Source organism: Zonotrichia albicollis, chromosome 4 (genome assembly GCF_047830755.1).
Source record: "Zonotrichia albicollis isolate bZonAlb1 chromosome 4, bZonAlb1.hap1, whole genome shotgun sequence".
Classification (NCBI taxonomy): Eukaryota; Metazoa; Chordata; class Aves; order Passeriformes; family Passerellidae; genus Zonotrichia; species Zonotrichia albicollis.
The window spans coordinates 65,726,340-65,746,456 of NC_133822.1; the positions used below are offsets into that span (position 1 = coordinate 65,726,340).

The following is a 20,117-nucleotide window of genomic DNA, read 5'->3' on the forward strand; positions in this document are numbered from 1 at the left end:
ATAAGCTTTTTTTATTTACTTTTTAAATATGTGCAGTAGTTTTGATGTTACATGATATACATTAAATAATAGGTTATGAATCATTAAGCCTGATGATAGTTTTTCACTTAGTATTTATGTTTTATTGGTGTGATGGAATTTTTTTGCAGTCTGTCTCTAATTATAGGAAGATTTTTTGTCCTGTAGTTTATTTGACTTCATTCACCATTTCTCAACATATGCCCTATTTAGGATGTGATATAACTAAAATTTTGTGTGAAACCATGCCAGTTCTTCCATTTTAAGGCCAACTAAGGAGTGTATCTCTTTTAAGTAAGTGTTTAAATGTCCTTTGGTTAAATATCATAATTAAAATAAGCCCAAGAAGACCACCTCTGTGGAGGTAAAAGTGATGCTGCTTGTAGGATAGGGCTTGGGCAGGTCATAGGATATAGACCACTGAGGGAATTCCTTCAGGGTGGGCATCATTGCTGGGTTTTGCAGAAGAAACTCAGGAATCTTGCACAGCAATCTTCTGTGCGTCCAAACTAATTCTGCGTCTCTCCTTCTAGAGTGTGTCACTTTAGACATTATTGATTTAGATATTGTCTATTAATATGTGAACTTTAGACATTACATATTTGGCTCTTGTTGGTATTCATTTCTAAGCTATGATCAGAAAAGCACAAATAAAACCACTTTAGTATTTTTTTAAAATTATGTTAGCTCTAGCAAATTCTTGGGAGGAAAATCCATATTTAATTTTGGCTGTTTCTTCCTCTCTTTCTGGCTGATATATTTATGAAATATATGAAAATTCTGCACCCCACCTGTGTTTTATAAGCACAAAAGAAATCCACCCTCCAGATGCACACAAGCCAAACCCTACCACATCACTTCCCTGCCAAAGACTTATGCACTTCTTGGGAATCAGAAGCAGAGCCCAGAACAAATCTAAACCATTCACTTGAATGATAATGATACTAATAATAAATATATACAGAGTTTGTAACGCCTCTTGTTCAATTGAAAAGGTCAGATTACCTAGTCTGTACTCTGACACATTTCACGTCATTGCATTTTGTCAATTTACCCTTCTCCTTAAATGTTTAAATATCGAAATTTAGGACTCTGAAAGAAATGCTCAAGGGTCGAGCTTGAGTCGAGCCAAGCTATTTATCACATGAAGCCTTCTACTCTCTCCTTATCCCAAAGTTTCCTTCTCCTCTAGCCAGGCAAAGGGGTAATTGTCACAGCCTGCATCCTGCTGCTCCACCTTTAAACAAGAAAGACGAGGTGGGAATACACAGCTGAATGTACTGTCACCTCCAAAACCAGAAACTGGATCCAAATCTGAGCTCATCTTTTCACCACTTGGGTCAAAACGCCCTGAAACTCATCAGTGATCCTGTTTACAACAAGATCAAAGTCTTACCAGTGTCCAAGGCTCTTTATATGATACAATACTGAAATTATTTCTATTGCTAATCTTGCTGTTATTCTGTGCATTTCCTGTGTATACAATAGTGATTTCAAATACAATTCAAATGTAAATAGAAGACTCTTTTATCTCTGGAGTAAGGCTATTCTCCCAGAATACTGTAGAAGTCAGTAGGAGAATTTGCACCAAGAATAATTTTTGGTCTTTCCATTGTTTTTGATACCTCAAACATATGCAATTTTTTTTCATGTGGAGCATGTGAACCATCTTCAAGATAAAATGGTCATAGAAGGCCACTGAAGCAAGTCCTCCACTGGTATGTGCCTTCCTGTGACTGGAGCAGTGCTGTCTCTGCTGCCTGCCCTCCTTCAGCTGCCTGATTTTTGGCAGGTGATGTTTTGGGAGGTAGGATCTGAAAGGTGTCAAATGGGAGGTAACGTAACTCGGCAAATGGTTTTTCTAATTTCATGTGAAAACTTTTCTTCAGCAGGTACCCGTTAAAGACTCCTGTTTTAGCTTACACTGGGATCAGGCATCCTGAAATCAGTGCTCTGTCAATCCCTGCAGCACGACAGACTGTTTGTGTAAAGCCATGAGGCACAGCACGCGGGTCAGCCTGGGTAATCACTGCCTAATACCGAGTTTCCATGCATGAATCAGGGACCCAGACACCTTGAGGTTTGCTCATGGCAAGATGGTCAATGTCATCTTCTCTTTGGCTCCTCTTAGGTTCTTGAGGAAAGTTCTCTATGAAAAGCCACAAGGAAGAATTATTCCTGTGAGAAGGCTGGGTGATGTAAACTCCTGATGTCATGGCAACAGGCTAGTGAAGTTTTATGCTATTTTTGCTTTATTTCAGGACACATGTCAATGCAAATGAGGATTTGCTCCCACTGATTAACACTGTCTGATTTTTGTTGAGTCACATCACAATAAAACTACTGATTTCTACTGGCTTAGTAGAAAAATAAAAGACAAAGCAAAGTTGCCATAAAAGTCATCTAGATTAGCCCTGTGATTGAGGGTGGTGCACAGAGATTACAGTAATTCAACTAAAATGTTTTGAACCTACTTAGTCAAAATCCATGACATTTCCATATTCTTAGAGAAATTTATTTGACTGGATGTGTATTCATTTTAGGCTCTGGGACAGATTGATAAGTTTTTACAAAAGGGAGTGAGTCCCAGATTATCCAAATGAATTTACAAATTGAAAAACTCAATTTTCACACTGGGACTGAAATGTCTTTTTCTCATATATTAACTGAAATGATTACATGAAAGTTACTGAAATTAAAGTCATGTATCCCTGATTGCTGTAGAGAAAACAAACAGCTTCTACGTTCACAGTGCCAAAGAGCAGAAGTATGGTGAGGCCATTTCTAAAAGATTTCTCATAAATTACCACACAACTTTCTCACAAATCCAGAAATTATTTCTCTTATCAACCCAGGATTATCTTGGCATTAGGTCAGAGATTAACTCAAGCACTTCAAAAGTAAAAAGCTGGAAGAGAAGGGAAATGTCTGGAAAAGTAAATCTGGTTGACTCCTGCTAAATTTCTGGAATGTCAACTATTGTTACAGTTGTACTTTGTAGTGTGTGTCTCATAGGTGCCACTGTTCTACATTCTAAATGGAAGATGTGATCCCTGACCCAACAAGTTTACATCTGCTTTTCTGTTTTGGAGCACAGAACACACATAAGAAGAGGCCAAAATACAGAGCCTAAAAATCTACAGCAACCAGTCACACCTTACTTTGATCATAACAAGAACATCAAAGATTAGGTTTGGTTTATTCCTAACTAAGAAAAGAAACTGTTGGAGTTTTTAACTCATGTGTTAGACCAGGTGAATTAACAAGCTCAGATAAAGCACTTGCTCTCCTGTATCCTATTTCAGAAGGATACATGAGCATTGCAAGAGCTTGCAATCTAAAAGACCACTTCTTTCTTTGGCCCTGAAGCTGTACTGTACATTACTACCAACTTAATGGACATTGTAATGGTAAGAAATGGATATTGTAATGGTAAGAAAGAAATGCAAACCTGGAAGGTCCATCCTTTCTGATTACTGATCTGCTTGTGTCCTTCCCTTTACACTAGTGCTGCATGGACTCCCATCTCAGTGACTGGTTTTGATGATAGCAGATATTGTAGGTTGTGTTTAATTGCTTATTACTGTCAGTAGAGGAAAACATGGGAGAGATAAGTTTCATAATATGAAACTGGGATAGTTTCAACCCATCACTGTGAAGGTGGGTTTGTTTAAGCCAAAATGTTATACCCAACTAGGACACCCTTAGGCAGTAACAGCTTCAAGTCTGTGCTTCATATTTAGATCCCCATCTTCCATCTTCTTCCCTAGGTGTGAAGGCATTGGACTCTCTTAGTTACTTCAGTGGTGTTAAGGATTTACCAGCTCTGAGAGACCAGAAGAAATGTCTTACATACAGATGTAGTGTCTCACCACTCAGGCCATAGATTAATCACAGAGGCATGGGAACGTGCACATCTGGGTGTGTGAACATAGGCACATTTGCAAGTGTTTAGGGAAGTCACATCTGTACACCATCAGGAGTCAGTGCCTCACTTTGAAACCATTTCAGAAATCCACGAGTCTCTCTCACAAGGGTGGAGGACAAGCTGGGACCCCAGGGAATGTGATATGTGAGTATTTGTTCATCATTCTCCTCATAGACTGTCTGCATTTATTTATTTATTCTGCTGGCATTGCTCATGGAGGTCTTAAATCATCTTAAATGAAACAACTGAATAAAAATGCCTGAGATCTGTCAGCATGCAATTCCACTCTGTATTCTTTTCTAAGCTTTGCATCCAGCCTTCACAGTACAGATGCTTGCAGTCTGATGTGTTATAACTTGCTTTTATTTTCAAATAGTGCATTTTTCAACATTTCAAAGCCACACAACCTCCATCAGGACACAATGACAGCTGAACACAGGTTTTATATAGCTGTCTGATATTTAGAAATACAGCTTTCTAGATGTCCAAGATTAACTCTGTGATTCATTCAAGGTTGAAAGAAGGAAGGTGGTGACTCTCCTCTGATGCACCGTGGTTATGAAGAATATCTATTTTTAAAAATCTCTGACCAACCAAATTGTAAAGCAAAGGAGAATAGCTAGTGTGCTAAAGAATGACCACTACATAGACGAGTCAGTATTGGAGCCATGGGCACGTCTTTCACCACCACTCTCCATAAGCTAAGGCGGCATTGTCTACAAAACCTTCAAAGATCGTTGGCAAAAAAAGACCAAAACAAAGCCCAGCAAATCTCTCTTTCTTGTCCATTCTTTGGCCCACAACCAGGGGCAAGTGGAGCTGTGCAGACTTGTAGCAGCAAGGTCTGAGGCCAGCAGAGCTCCCAGGCTGTGCTGGCAGTCCATCAGGACACAGCACACAGCTGCTGTGTAGCTGATCCTCGCAGGCAAGAGCACCAGCCCTGCTGGCTCTGCAGCCCTGAGACCAGGCTGCAGGCAGAGTTAGTGCAGCTCAGAGCAGTGCTCACAGCAATTCACTGCTGCTGTGGCCACGTCAGCCTCTGCATCTAGTGCAGCTGAGGGCAAAGCCATCACTCAGAGCTGGCTTAGGGCTCTCCTGACAGTCCACCAGTGCAAAATTTTGTCTTGCCTCAATAGAGGCAGGTTAAAGCTCAAGAGTCAGGAATTAAATGATGACTTTGTTATGTCTGACTTACTGCTTCACTGACTCACTGCTCACTGCTGAATCTACTGGAGTCTCCCTCACTGGAGATATTCAAGAACCATCTGGACACAATTCTGTGCCATGTGCTCTGGGATGACCCTGCTTGAGTGGGGAGGTTGGTTCAGATGACCCACTGTGGTCCTTTCCTTATCCACACTGTGATTCTCTATGATAACTCGATTTAGCTCCACAATATTTTTTACAGAAGCAACTTTTAAAGAGGGAGCATAAAAGTAGATATTGAAATCAAATTTCCTAGTAAGTTCTGAAAACTGAGGTAACATTACTCAAATATAGCAAATGTAGTGCTTTTTTGTATAAAACTATTTGCAAATTGTGAAATTTAGCTACTTTTTGTAATTGACTAGTTAAGAAATGTAGTACAAAGAAACAATTATAGCTGGCCACCTGAGACAATAAATATCAATCAAGTTTATTCTATAAATCAGTGAGTCAAAATAGTTGGTCTGACGTGTTTTAGCTGAGATATTGTAACTAATTTCAAGTGTGGTGGTAAGGAAAAACACTGCTTATATAACTTTTCTACACCAACTACTCTGTTTATTCTTTACATAAATGATATCTGAGGTCAAGTCCTAATGCTTAATTATACTTCAGCTTCAACTTTTTTTAAAATTTAGAATGGTTTGAATAACTGGCAGGATGACCCATTATCATGTTGCTCATTCAGGCTTTGGTGGTCACTGAAAAGAAGATTTTGGTGCCTATCAACCAGGAGAAAATTGGCTTAAATTTTCTTTAACCAATCATTCGCAGTGTAGAGATAGGAGCTTCTAGTCATCATGCACATCTCTGCCCTTAATTCCTAGATTTAATAGCAATTGGTACCAATAATACATAGGTACTATATCTCTCATCCAACTTAAATATCTTTCTAATGTCCTCTAAAAGTGTCTAGAATGCCAAGAAAAACTTGTCATGTTGCTATGATCATAGATAATAAATGACAGCTGACTGTAACTCAAGATACTGTCAAAATCCTTTATTAAAATCTCCTAATTTAGCAAGCAATATTATCCATATAAAGAGAATCACCAGCATATTCTGCACTATTCTCTGAACTAAGGGAAGACGATTCATGTATAATATTTGCCAGGATGTTTTTGATTGGTTTTCTACCAGAGAAGGACACTAGCCATTTGATTCACTGACTGATTTCACTGACTCCATTTTTTAATAGATCATGGAATACATGAGTAGCACCATGAGTATGGTTTGGCAGGGACATAATTAATGTTAAACATCACTTGCCTTGATTGCTGAAGCCTCTTGAGTCTTTCCAAGATGAGTTTCTGTTTTGAAGGACTTCTATCCATGCTGAAATGTGGACAGGCCCAAGGAAAACTCTCCTATCTGGAGATGAGAAATCTGTTCAGTTTCATGCAGCCCCATGGCATATCCAGCTCTACAGGCTGAAAACCCTGTGTGTAGAGCCCACCTGCCCCTGGTGCCTCCAGCACACAGGGACAAAGCTTCTTGCATGATTTCAGAGTGGCTGTGGGGTGCAGAGACAAACAGAAGCTGGGCAACAGCCTTGGAAGTGAGATCCTGAATGCCAAGAAACTGCTGGAAGACTCCAGAGGTGGGATAGCAGCATCATGGACAGATCCTTCCCTTTTCACATGACCCAACACAGAGGGGAGAGAGCAGAAGCACTACCATTATATGACCTAGCCTGAGATATGCAGCTCCCAAATAAAATGCTATATATATTAAAAAAGAAAGATAAAACAAAGATTAGGTGCCTCCTCAGACATCTGCAAGGTCAGTGTTCTCATTTCTTACCTAAAGAAAGTTCCCACTGTGCTGTTCCTCATGTTGGCACAGGCCATTCCCTCTGCAAACACCTGGGCTGACACAGCTCCATCTTTGCTTTGCCTTCCTATTTGTCCAGTGCCTCCTCCAGCAGCAAGAGTAGCTCCTTCTTCCAGCATTCTCAGCACCAGCCTACATGTGCTAACCCTTTGTTCTCACCCCATTCTTATGTCTGAGCACTCTTAACTTATGTCTTCCCAGATTCTTCCCATCTGGGAAGGACCTATTAGCAGTAATTTAACACCAATCTCCAATCTAGAGATCTCTGACTGAGAGAAACAATTTAGGAGCCATGGTGACTATTGATTAACATCACAGCTCTCCACACTTTGCCATGACTGCCTCATACAACATAAAACCCCTGCCAGGTGTGTTGAATTTACCTCATTATAGGTCACTGGATCAAGCACACAGACCAGTGTGGAAGCAGGAAGCAGAAACAAGGATTTCTCCTTGCTGAGAATGTATCTATAAATAGTAGCCTGTAGATTTAGACACTTTTTTGCTTTCTGTTCTCTCATCAGTTTCACATTCTGCCTGCAGAATAAATGACCATCACCACAGTCTTGTCAGTAGGCTGCCAAGGAGTGCAATATCCTGGGAGGACAATCTGAATCTCACCAGGTGAGAAGAATATTAAACCAGATCTCCCCCTTTCTGATTAACATCTATAGTCTTGCAGTACTATCTGTTTTCCTTAGCTGTGATTTGGAAAATCACAGCTGGGGTTTTTTTCTGTGCTGAACTCAATACTGTGTGATAGACAGGTCTAATTTGCTGCAAAATTTTCCTAGATTTAAGATAGGTGCCAGCAAGCTCCCACAAGGTATCACAGCCAGGCTCAAGGCATAAGCCACAGAGCCTGACCACCCCTGCAAGTGCAGGAAGGGTGGCTGTGCAGAGCACAGCGCTGTCACCTGGAGAGTCCAGGGACACTGAGCAGCCTGGCTGAGCTCGGCAGTCCCTGTGCTTTGTGTGGGCCAGCTGGCACTGCTCAGAATTAGCTGAGGCTGACGCCTGTGTGAGCAGGGCTGAGCGGGCACACACCAGTCTGGGGGGCTGCGGATGGTGTCAGGAGAATGTAGCCCCTCCTGGATGCTTCCTCCCCCTGCAGCAAGGAGGGCAAAGGGGCACAGCTCACAGGGCTGAGCCACAGCAGCCAGAGTACTGGGACAAACCCAGAAACAAGCTCAGATGTTCAAGTGCAGGGCCATGGTCTTTGTCCAGCAGTGCTTTGAATGTCATTCTGTCTCTCTGTTCACATTCTCTCCTTAGCAGGGATGGTATGAGAAAAAACACTGAATGCTGTGAAGCTTGCAGACATTTGTATAATGGGGCTATGCAGCATCCTCAGATGCATTGTTAGCAATTATATAGCACACTGGTGATTTCTCAGAAAATATTCGGTTTTTATTATTTTGTCTACATAGGTACATAAGTATATAGGGGTTAACACCCCTGAATCTTGCAACAGACTAAATCTTTCTTTTCTATTTTCTGTCCCAAGGTGAAACCTTTTTTAAAGATGCTTCAGTAAATTACTTCATCCATCCCAAAGTTCTGTCAAGGTAAAAATTACATTTTGTTTCTCTCTTTTACAGAATTAGAAGAGTAGTTTTACCATGACAATAACTCAGGAACATTTAGAGAGGAAGAGCAGACTGCCACCTACTAAACACACCACGCAAAATAAAAATACATACCCTATACCTCATAGCTAGAAATATGGGTTTTTTTAGTTAAAGGTTTAACTCCATATAAGCAATAACATCTGTTACTATAGACTAAATGGCCTAGATTAAAATGGCAATATCAGACTATGAAGTGCTCTCAAATAAGGTAAAACCAGTGTGAAATACTCTTTCATCTGTGTATATGGTTGAATGAACAAACAATGAGCTTTGTTAGAGTCTGGCTACACCCAGGTGACTGGTCTGGGTGAGTGCTTTTGTATACAAATGGGGTCCATCCTAAGAAACCATCTGCTTCACAAAAATCACCATTAGTTACCTGACAGCACCCTGATAAAACCCAAGAAAATAAAGGATGAGGGGTAAAGGCATAAGACTCTTCTCCTGTCAAAGGATTGGAGTTACCAATGGTCAAATGATGAAGTAGAAGCAAAAGTGTCAGAATGGACACCATGAAGTCTATTTCATGTGTGGTTCCCTTCAACATCCAGAACAGACTTAATGGATGAACTGTGGCATTCAATGGTGATATGGCGGTGAGAAGTTTATTAACGATGTTTATTAACAAATTAAATTTCTTAAACCATATTTAGCTCAAGCTAAATATAATCATCACAAAGCAGTGAGGTGACCCCCAGCAGCCATGTTCATGTGCACATGTGGGGAACAGGACACCTCGAGGTGCTCCTCTCCTTTGTACTTCCCGATGGAATCCAAGCCTATGTCTGTGTCTGAGAGTTGTGCCTGGGCAGTTCTGCACCATACTGAATTCTTACAGCACAGCAGCTTTACAGATTTAAAAATCTTTTAGGGGTAGTTGATCACCTGGCAGTACTATGAAAAATGATATTATGAATGCCACGGTAACGCAACAAGCAGTGCAGAAAAAACTAACTAAAAGCTCTTCTGCATCAAAGACTATCAAGATGCCACTATTCTGGAAGAAGCACTACTTAAGAGTTTGAGAGCTGGTTAAAAGACAGAAAGCAAAAAGTAGGGCTTCAGTTTCAGTTATAGGATGGAGAAAATACTGGAGTATCCCCAGGTAGAGATGGTGGAACTAGTTTTATTTAATATCTTCATGAATAACCTGGAAAAGCAAGTATGCAGAGAAACCCCCAATTACCCAGACCTTACTACTGCATGTAGTGAAATGCCACACCAATGGAGCCGAGACACAGAAGGGCTTCCCTGACCTGAGCAAAAGTGTAAAGTTCCCCTTACAAGAAAAAATCCCCTTCAGAACCAACTTTATCCACACTAGTGCTCTTTACTGACACAGCTGTGCAGGAGAGGACTTCTCATGTGGGCAAGGGTTTATGCCTTCATTGGAGAGGCCATTATTCATGAGATTGTAGCAATAGATGCTCTTTTTTCCAGGGAAAAATCTCAGCCTTCATTTTGCTATCAATCACGAATTGCCATACTTCAGAAAGAAACTTAAGACTCAAAGAGATCCTGCAGGTCTTTCTTCCTTACTGGATGAAATTGAATGAAAACAAGTTCCAGAGAGGACTCCAGAACATCTCCAGCTTCCAGATTGGATTCAGTAACTGATGACATCTTATTAGGTGTGAGAATACTGTGTTGTTCCATTCATCATTATAAATAAAGCAATATTTTTTACTTTCCAAATTTGAAGAGTTATGAGGCTCTTTTTTTCCTTAGCCATTCAAGGAAGCAAAAATCTAACACCTTTTTATTTTCAAAGAATAATGAGATCAGTTGTCTTCCATCTTAGTTCAAGGCTACTACAAGTTACTCCTGCCCAAAGCCTTCATCACTACTAACCCCGTGTGATACTGATAGCTATTAGTGCAGAGCTGAAGCTTTGAAGTCTGTTTTATTTGGAACGGATGTCACTGAATTTTCAGGAGTAGGATTTAGCCTTGGATTAAGACAATGAGGTCATGGTGTTGAAATTGTGCAAAGTATTCAAAGAATACTTGTAGGTTCTTGTGCTACTTTAGAGAACTTAGGTACTGCAAGCCATTTGGCAGTAGCACGGGGCTTGCATATGACGCTGAATTTGCAAAATATTTGACGTTTCTTGGAACAGCAGGTGGTATGTCTCACAAGCATTTAAAATTACACAGGATCTACATTCAGATAACTGAATCCAGATGCACATGAGTCTACTCTAGAATGAAATAAACTTGAATTTTGGCAGCTTAGATTTAAACAGCTAACTTTTTGAGCAACTGGTGTCAGATGAACTTTGTTTCTATCATATTTGTTCATGTAATGAATATAGGTTTCCTCCACATTTTCTTATCACGTCACACTCATTACACTATGACTTTAACTATCAGTGATCTCCTGTTCCCAAGCGGCCGGGCAGAGCATGAGACCACAGCCCTCAGATTCACAAGCATTAAACATACACACCCTGTGTGTATCTCCAGCATGGATAGCAGTTGCATGACTGTGTCTGCAGATCTCTTTAGTCAGATCAGCCACTACACTGAAATAAATTCACAGCAATGTTGTCTTGGCTCTGGGCTGGGCACGTGCTTACCCCAGCTGCTGCCCCAGCCTCCTCCCACCCAGCAGCGGCTCCACGAGTGGGCACGATCCGGCTGGCCGGTGGCAGCTGGCATTGCACTCACACAGCAGAAGGGAGGCTGCTGGTAGGGTTTAAAATACGTGTTCTACAGCATGCCAGTGCAAGGCAGGAGCCAGTTTTATGACATTTGGCGGGTATGAAATGTCTATCCTCGATGCTTTAGGGAACGAGAAAATAAACAGCGCCAAATATGCAAATTGAAATCATTCTATTCCATACACGCATTTTACTAGTGTGAGAGCGTGCCTGGCAGTTATGTCCTCAGCTAACCCTATAGCTAGGTAATTTCTCACTCCCCAGGCTGGACCTTTCCGATTTTCAGTTATGAAATTTGTGTTTTGCTCTCTGCCTTGAAAATTTTTAAGTTGGGTGTTGCTTATGCATGCCTGCAACTCACTGTGAGCAATTTGGAGAAACGTGGTAAGCAAGAGAAACCCTGTCTTTCCACACTGGTATGACTTGGCTACAATATCACTCGTAAATTGACATTTATATTTAAATAATCAACTTTGTGTTGATCTTTCTTGAACTCTTGCACTATAAAATATGTATACAGGAGTACTTCTGTGCAATGACTTTTTTATAGTTTTAAACTTTCAACCTGCTAAAAAACCTGCTGTAAACAAGTTCTTGGACTCCTGCATTTTTCAGTACTACATGATTTCTGCAATACTATTAAATGAAGTCTTTCATACTTTTATCTGAACTAAAGGTAATATTTACTGGAGCATACCTCTGTGGAATTTTTCAGCAAAAACCTCTTTTGCAAAGACTCTGAAATCCACTTCACACAGAGATGCTTCAGCAGCTTGGTACTTCACTATCGGATGTAAGAGGGATGTTGTGTGACATCTGAGGTCATGAAGCAGCTTACAGGCAGCATTCAAAAGCATGTATGAACAAATCCAAGCTAACTGTATGAACACAAGCACCCTCCATTTACTTGTGAAGCCTGACTGTGAAAGAGTTCATTGTATCTGTGTGTGTATGTGTGTGCAGATACAATCACTGGCAACTGGCCCTCGTGGCAGACTAAATTCAAACAGCAAGTGAAAATGAGGTCATGAAAAACAACCTGCTCTACAGCCACCTCAGTTCTTCCTTTTTTTCAAGGAAGGAGATCAATTATGCCAAACAAGCAAGAAACCAACCAATTATTCACAGTCCAACACGAATAAGTAACCAAGCAGCAGAGAAATCACCCCAATAAAAAGGCACAAAGATAAATAAGTGAAAAGAGAGAAGTGGTCCATGTTGTTTAGCGTGGATATGAGTAGGATGGGGTAGGATGTGCATAGCACAGGCTTTGAAGCACCTGCTCAAAGCCAGGGGTTGGAATTTCTACCATATCCTGGTTACTCAGAAGTTGTTTTCTAGTGTGGTTGGTGAACGCTTAAAGCCACCATGACACCTGATGATGACTCTGAAGCACTGTCAGGAAAGAGAAATTATGATATCTGGGACTCCCTGGAAGTGGAAGAAGTAGCACATTTCCAGCTGGACTCAAGAGGCCAGGATGTGGCCTGCATGACTGTGGAGTTTTCATTCCCCTTCTACCTGGGGTGGTTCACCTCAATCCCCATCAGTGAGAGACAGGGTTTATTAGAGAGATGTGACAGCTTAAAAGAGTAAACTCATGTGGATGAAATCCACTGACTACGGTCACCTAGAGTGACTTAAAATGTCAAGTCACCCTAGGTGACCACAGAAAGCCACAGAAGCCCTGTTTCTCACTGTGGCTGGACCACAATGCTTGCTTCCTGCCTTCTGGAATTTCCTTATATAAATTGGAGCTCAGGGGATTCCCTCTCCCATTGCTTTTATAAGAGCTGATCCTAGGCTGTCCTCACTTTCCCCTTCCTGGACACACTGCTGCCTATTATGACACTGCACTTTTGACCTGCAATCCCCTGCCTTTTTTTTTTTCTTTTCTTTTCTTAAGAAAAGGGATTTCCAGCTGATTTTCTTATATCATCTGGTTCCTCAGAAGCTCCTAAGCAATCTTGCAGATTTCCCCAGTACCTTTGTTTCTCTGAATGTAACCCACAGATTAGAACCCACAGATTAGAACTGCACAACCAGAGAGAGTGGGAGTCCCTGTTTGTCGGTCCCTTACCCCATCTGAGAGGCTCCCACCCATCAGCCAGCTCCTGACTGGGAGCCTCCAGCCCAGAACCACGGGCACTCTGAGCTCCCATGGCTATGCCAGACCCTTTGAAAACTTTACATCACAGAGGTCAGACTCAGCCAGAGCTCAGATGAAGAAGCCTTCCAGTTGATTTATACAAACAAACAAATCTCCAGTATGATCTGAGGGCAGGGAGGGTGTTCTTGGAGCCTGGCCCTTGGCTTTGCTGCTCAGCTGAGATTTTGAGAGTGCTGAGGCACTTAAATACTTTAAAGCCATCAGCATGATTCTCCATCTCACAAATCCTTGAAAAACATAAAGATTACAAGTTTTAAAGCAGGATGGAAGGTTTACTCAGATTAACTTAAATCAGTGAAACATTGCTAAGTGACTCACTGGTTTGTAGGTGGACTATTCCCAAAAGTTTTCAAGGCAGTTTTAGAGCTTTGGGGAGCTATAGGTAACAATACACCAAAAATACAGTAAAGCAAGCTGTGAGGAATAAGGAAGGTGACAAGACTTTGGGCATTTTTGGATCCATGTGCCACGGACTTGGCACTATACTCAGCCATAATAAAATATCCCACAAAAAGGGGAAGATGGTAACATTTACCCTGAAATAAATGGCAAAGGTATTGTTGTTTTTACTACTCTATCTCTGTGCTCAGTGCCCTTCTCTTGGCCCCAAGGGAAGCAAAGGATTTCATCCACGTGGGTTTACTCTTCTAAGCTGTCACATCTCTCCAATAAACGTACGGGACATGAAAACAACAGTGGACACAAACCAGGTGTCCCAGCTCTATCCAGAGGCCACTGGATTAAAGTAAAGCTTACTTTATCCACTGTTTCTGAATAAATATCATAACTGCACAAGGGAATGCTCTTTCCCAAATATATCCGGATAATGAATACAATTTTAACCTTTCTCCTTTCCATAAAAACCAAATTAGCAGTTTCTTTACCATTTAAAGAAGCATCATTGGATGGGCTCTTCATGAAGCTAATTGTGCATATACTTGTCTTGGCATTATGGAAATGATGGGGATGTGCACGGGTTAAACTTTGCCTGACCAGATTTCATGTTCTCAGCAGGTTTCCCTGTGAACTCCACTGGAGCACTTGTAGGTCTCTGGAGCCAGGTGCCGAGGGGACAGGAGGGGTTTTGGGGCCCCCCTGCCCTCCTGTGCAGGGGGAGCTGGTGCGAGGGCAGCAGCTCCCACCGGGATCCCCGTCCGTGCCCTCCGCTCTCCAGCTGGGGCAAAGGGAAAGCTCCAAGCACAACCTGCTCCTGCCTCTGCCGGCTTACCACGGACACAGGCCAGGCCTGGCAACGAAACATTAAACAAACGCGTATTAGCAACAAAAACTCCGTGCCCGAGAGCCCCTGAATGCCGCTGCTGGGCACGGAGCCGCGCTCCCCTCTAGCGGCGGCACCGCTCCCTGGGCACCTCCGAGCAGCTCAAAAACATCAAAAATCGGGTCCCCTCCCCGCAGGAGTGTGTGACACAGCTGTACGGACAGATACACCGCTCCCTGGGCACCTCCGAGCAGCTCAAAAACATCCAAGGTTTGGTCCCCCCACTCAGGAGTGTGTGACACAGCTGTACGGACAGATACACCCATGTGTGCACCGTGCAGAGAGAGGTAAAGATAGGCACATGCAAGAAATCTTCAGTCAGGAATGTAAATGGTTTTGGCCCAAAGGATGATTATTTTAGGATCCGTCACACACAGTGTTTAATACATTTATACACATGCATATACTTGCATCTACATACAGACTTCTTAGTGCTGTTCCATCTGTGTTGGTTTTTAAATCAGCGCCCTACTAGATAGCTTTTCCTTTTTATTTAGGCACTTGCTGTTCATAGACAGACATGAGCCAGAAAGAGATCAGAACAGATAAACATTGCATTCCCCGACTTCTTTCACTTTGCAAAGGGAAGTCCAAAAGCTCCCCAATAACAGGATGTAGGTTTCTCTGATGGAAAACACCCAGGGAAGCCCCTGAGCCTTTCAGTAAGCCAAAGGCTAAAAATGACCTGATGAGCAAGTGGCACCTTCAGTAAGGGAAATGGCAGCAGGGATGCCTTGACATGGCCCACACAGCATATTTTAAGCATGGATTTGTGCATGATGTGAAAGCCATGCCAGGGAAACTCATCAGCCAGGATTTCTCCCACCCCCTGGATGCCACAGGTCCCCGACAGCAGATGCTGAGACATTCAAGGATGACACATCATACCTTCCTGGCACTGCTCAGCAAGTGATTTTCAGGTAAAAGCACATAAAGGAAATAACACATAAACACTGGCTTTTCCTCTAGTTGAAGAGAAGGAACAGAAAGAAATTTAACTGGGAAACTGAAGAAAAAAAGTAGATTTGTGCCTGTGTAGTGACTTTGTGTCAAAATAAGCAATTTAGAAGGTGGACTGCACCCATCGATTAAAAATGTAGCACTGCTTTCTGTTTGCTTACAACACAAAAAGGTTTTGTGCCTTGCTTCTTGGAAGGCTGCTGCATTTCACATTATTTGTGAGTTACATACTTTTAATAGCAGCTAATGAGACATCTTGTGCAGAATCCTCTGTTCATAAACGTGATCCATTCCTTGCATCTGTAGTATTACATACCAAAAATAGCTCACAGCTCCTACCCATATTCTGAATATATCACACAATAGAAGCAGCACAGAAATAGAACTCGTGGGCAAAGTAAAAAGGATTCTTGTAATTCAGGCTCCTGTAAGTGCATTGGCATTGTCTTTCCTTACACGGTGTCATCCTATTTTTAGTAAGATTCATATCTTATTTAGTACTTGCAGTTTGAATGAGATGGAGACAGGTGAGAAAAATTGTTTTTCCGAAATGGCTGTAAGCTTCCAAAGGAAAAAATATCTCTTGCAAATGAAATTAACCCTCAAACTTTTACTAAGACTAATTTGGAGGGGCTTAATATAAAACCTAATCCCTTAAATTTATAGAAGAGAGCGAGAGATTTTCATGAGATTTCAAGAAACAGGACCAGTTTGTACTACAAACAATGGTGAGGATGCATGGTGAAGGTCAGGAGAGTAGTCATATGGTGAAGAATGTTTTTAGTGGTCACTGCTTCTCACCCATTTTTGTTAGGGCTCCCAGTCCATCTGGGCTGGCCTCAGTCTTGTCTTTTCCACATCCCAGCCTCTGAAGTTTGTTCCTGATTTCTCCCTGGGCTGGTCCTGTTCTCCATCCTAGAAGGCTGGGCAGCAAGGGGTTAAGTTACCCCTGCCTTGGCGTGTTGAGGAACCCTGGCTCCACTCTCACCTCCCATCACTCCTCTCCACCACAGGTCTGGATCCCAGGAGCACAGATTCCTGATTTCTTCTCCAAACTCCTCAGCCAGTTCCAACACACTGGCTGGGGGCAGCTCAGTCCTTCCCCTGGTGCCCCTGCCCAGCCCATGTCAGAGTTCCACCTGCTGCCTTGGTTCTGCTGCCTCTGCTCTCCCTCTGTCCAACCTTATCTTGCACTTTCATGGTCTTGCACTTTCTTACTGTTTGTTTTCTTCCTTCAGAATTCATGAGCCTCTCTACTATCCATTATTTCCTTTCTTACTTTACAGTCCCAGATTCCTTATGCAACAAATTCCAGGTAAAGCAGTAAATTAATCCAGCCATCATAGCAAACTTTATCCAAGTTTTTAAGTCCTGAGGAAAGCCAGGGGAGGAATGTCAAAGAAAAAGCTCCTAGAGATCCAGTGGAGACCTTGTTTAGCCTCTTTAGTTTTATTAGGAGAGAGTTTTATATGTCTCAGGGGAGCCTGCCAAAGAACCCCTATGAAGAGGAATCACTTCTCTCTGCTGTCCTGGAGCAGAGTTGTGGAAGAATGAGTCATTTTGCAGATCAAAAGGTCTGGGAATTGTTCATGTTTACAAGAGACATGGATTCCAGATCTAAGCTGAAAACACACTGATTAGACAGGAGATCAAAGTAAGAACATCAAATACATCTGACCCAGATGTAACATGGCTACAAGGGCCTTTATGTTTTGTCATGTTATGCCAAGCCATATTTCCATTTAAAAACAAACAGTACCTTATCTGAGTAGAATGGGACATCACAGACAAATGCAAGTTTCACCATTTTGCTTAATATATGTAGTTTCATTTCTTTATCCAGGTGCTTGAATGCATAACATCTGTTGCTTTCATCCCTAATTCCCAAATGATCCACTGCCAAGCCACTAAGGATGGAAGTTTTACTGGTGCCATGTGCTCCTAGTTCAAGTATATGTAATTTCACTGCTGTTGCTGAACTGCTTTGTCCCCCCAGGGAAAGCTGACCAGAACTGCACAGAGACACCAAACAAACACACCCTGCAAAGCTGTGCTGGCCACGCTCACTGTGCAGTCACCCGAGTGCCACAGGAGGATGAAGGGGAACCATCCCTGGGGAATCAAATCACAAATTCATTCCACCACCCAGTACAACAGGCTCCAGCGCCACAGCTATGAAGCAAGAGGGATAGCTGTGGTTTTAAAGCAGATATGAAAAGTAGATTTTGTAACATTAATGCATGCTTCAGAGTGACAAAATGAATGTCAATCAAAAGGAAAGATCAAGAAATACAAATGTGTAACATTTTTGATGATTTCTAAATTGCTAATCATAACTTTTGAATGATCAATTAGCAGCTATTGTACAGCAAACAATTACATACATAATATAAGTAGCATAAAGTCTTCTCAGAGTTAATTTCTCCAGCATCTAAAGGACTCATCCTATAAACTGATGCGACCTTGCTGCAGTTTTGCCAGCTAATGATCTGCCCAATTGCAATGAAAAGGGGTTTTATGTTTTTCTTTTACTTACTCCATTCCACTAGGTTAATTAAAATAACAAAGTATAATCAGTCTAAGTTATGAGGTCTTGATATTTGGAGACACAATGGTTTCAAATATTAGGGCAAGAATCAACTGCACCTTTAGGAGCACCCTATCAGAGACATCTAATACATGTAAGGCACAAACTGCAATGTGCAACATCTGAACCTGGCATTTATGAAAACTAGTGCTTGAATCATCCTGCTAAGGACAGCAGTAATAATGGCAGCTACCTATTAAATACCTGAAAATGTTTCTTATAGTATTTTAAAGGATGTGAGGAGAAAAAAGTTTCAAAACATCTCAGTATCAGTCAGCAAGAGAGGAGAACACAGAGGATGAATGCATCATCTGATGACCAGAGGCACTAATTTCCCAGTCAGTACAGATGAGATCAACAAGCACTGGTGGGGCACTCACAAGGTAAGGCACCATTTAACAACAGTATTAAGTTTGTACATAAGCAGGAGACCACAAGAAAGTAAAGCTCTTGTCATGGTCATTACCTCCTCAGCTGAAGTGAGAATGAAATTTATTTTGAGCTCTTCAGTGATAACCCATTACCATTTTCATCATTAGATTCCAAACCAAACACAACCCAATTAATATAAAGCCTGGAAGGAATCCTGAAACCTAACAAAATTCTACAGATAATCTGACTCCAGGTTGCAGTAGGTGATGCTTATCATCTAACAGGCTGAAGTTATACAAAAGATAATGAACACAAATGCTTGGATTCAAAGTGGAAAAGAGAGGGATATGCCATTTCCTGCTAAAAATGTTTTGTCTGACTCATTTGCTGAGAGTCATCTGCAGGACTTGCTGCACTCACTGCTCCATTTTTCAAACAATGCAGATCTCCCTTTTCTTAGGGAGGAAGTGGAAACAGGTGCCTTCAGTTTTGTGGGTTACATTTGATGAATTGATGCATTCTGCAAAAATCTAAGTATTGTATGAATGTTATAACATAACATACAATGTATACAATACAATACATACATACAATACAGCAATGATGTATTCTAAAAATATAAGCTTTTCTTTCTGTTCTTTTTTTAAAATGAACATGCAGCAAGTCCTGGATGACAAGAACATGGTATTTTTCCATTGTAGTTTAATTACTCTGAATTCTGAGAGAACAAGGAATCTCCTCTTCTACTGTAATTTCAGCAATTTCTTGTCTCACTGAGAAGACACACCTACCATGGAATTGCCTAGTTGTAAGTGCAGGAGAGGAGCATATCCTAAGAAAGTAATTTCCTGCTCTGATTCAGTATAAGCAATGAGTCTCTATCACTTCACAGGTGGTTTTTATTGGTTAAACTATTCCTAAAGCTGCCCTGTAAAACAGCTCTGCAATACAGAGGTCTATTTCTGACTGAAAATGCCTGTGTGGGTAGGGGCCATTTATGGGGTTTGGCTGACTCATCCAGGGCCTTGTGAGGAAAAGTTCCACTTGCCATGAGTGAGGAGTGGGCAGACTTGGAGCATGTGGAGAACAGGGATGTGCTTCTCCCACCACCTTTACCCAGCCAGAGGTCAAAGTGCCTCCTACAAGAGTTTATAACAGCACATAGGTTACTTCCAACTCAGCAGGGCAGGACCTGCTAAGTAAGTAATGGTTATGTTTCCAGTTAAGGAAAAAACTTCTCCTGCTGCTATGCTGTATTAATGCAGTTTTGGTGGTTTCTGTGCAGAGGGAATCACTGTCTGCCCTGATGGGTAAATCAACACCCACTTGTCCTGACCTGAGTGCAACACAGACAACAGAAGTGCCTAGAGCTTCTGAACCCAAGGTTTTGGTTTTGAATGAGGTCACAAACAGCCAGGTGAAGATTTCTCAAACTCAGCTGCTGTGCACAGATAAAGCTGGCTTGAGGTCC

At 41.7% G+C, this 20,117-nt stretch overlaps 1 long non-coding RNA gene across 1 annotated transcript; it reads left to right on the forward strand.

Annotated features, from left to right (window-relative positions):
- The first annotated feature begins 7,388 nt into the window (after positions 1-7,388).
- Positions 7,389-10,285, forward strand: LOC113458585 (uncharacterized). The gene is made up of 3 exons (XR_003378955.2): positions 7,389-7,609; positions 8,493-8,553; positions 10,057-10,285. It is a non-coding gene; the product is annotated as an uncharacterized LOC113458585 (long non-coding RNA).
- Positions 10,286-20,117: the final 9,832 nt, after the last annotated feature.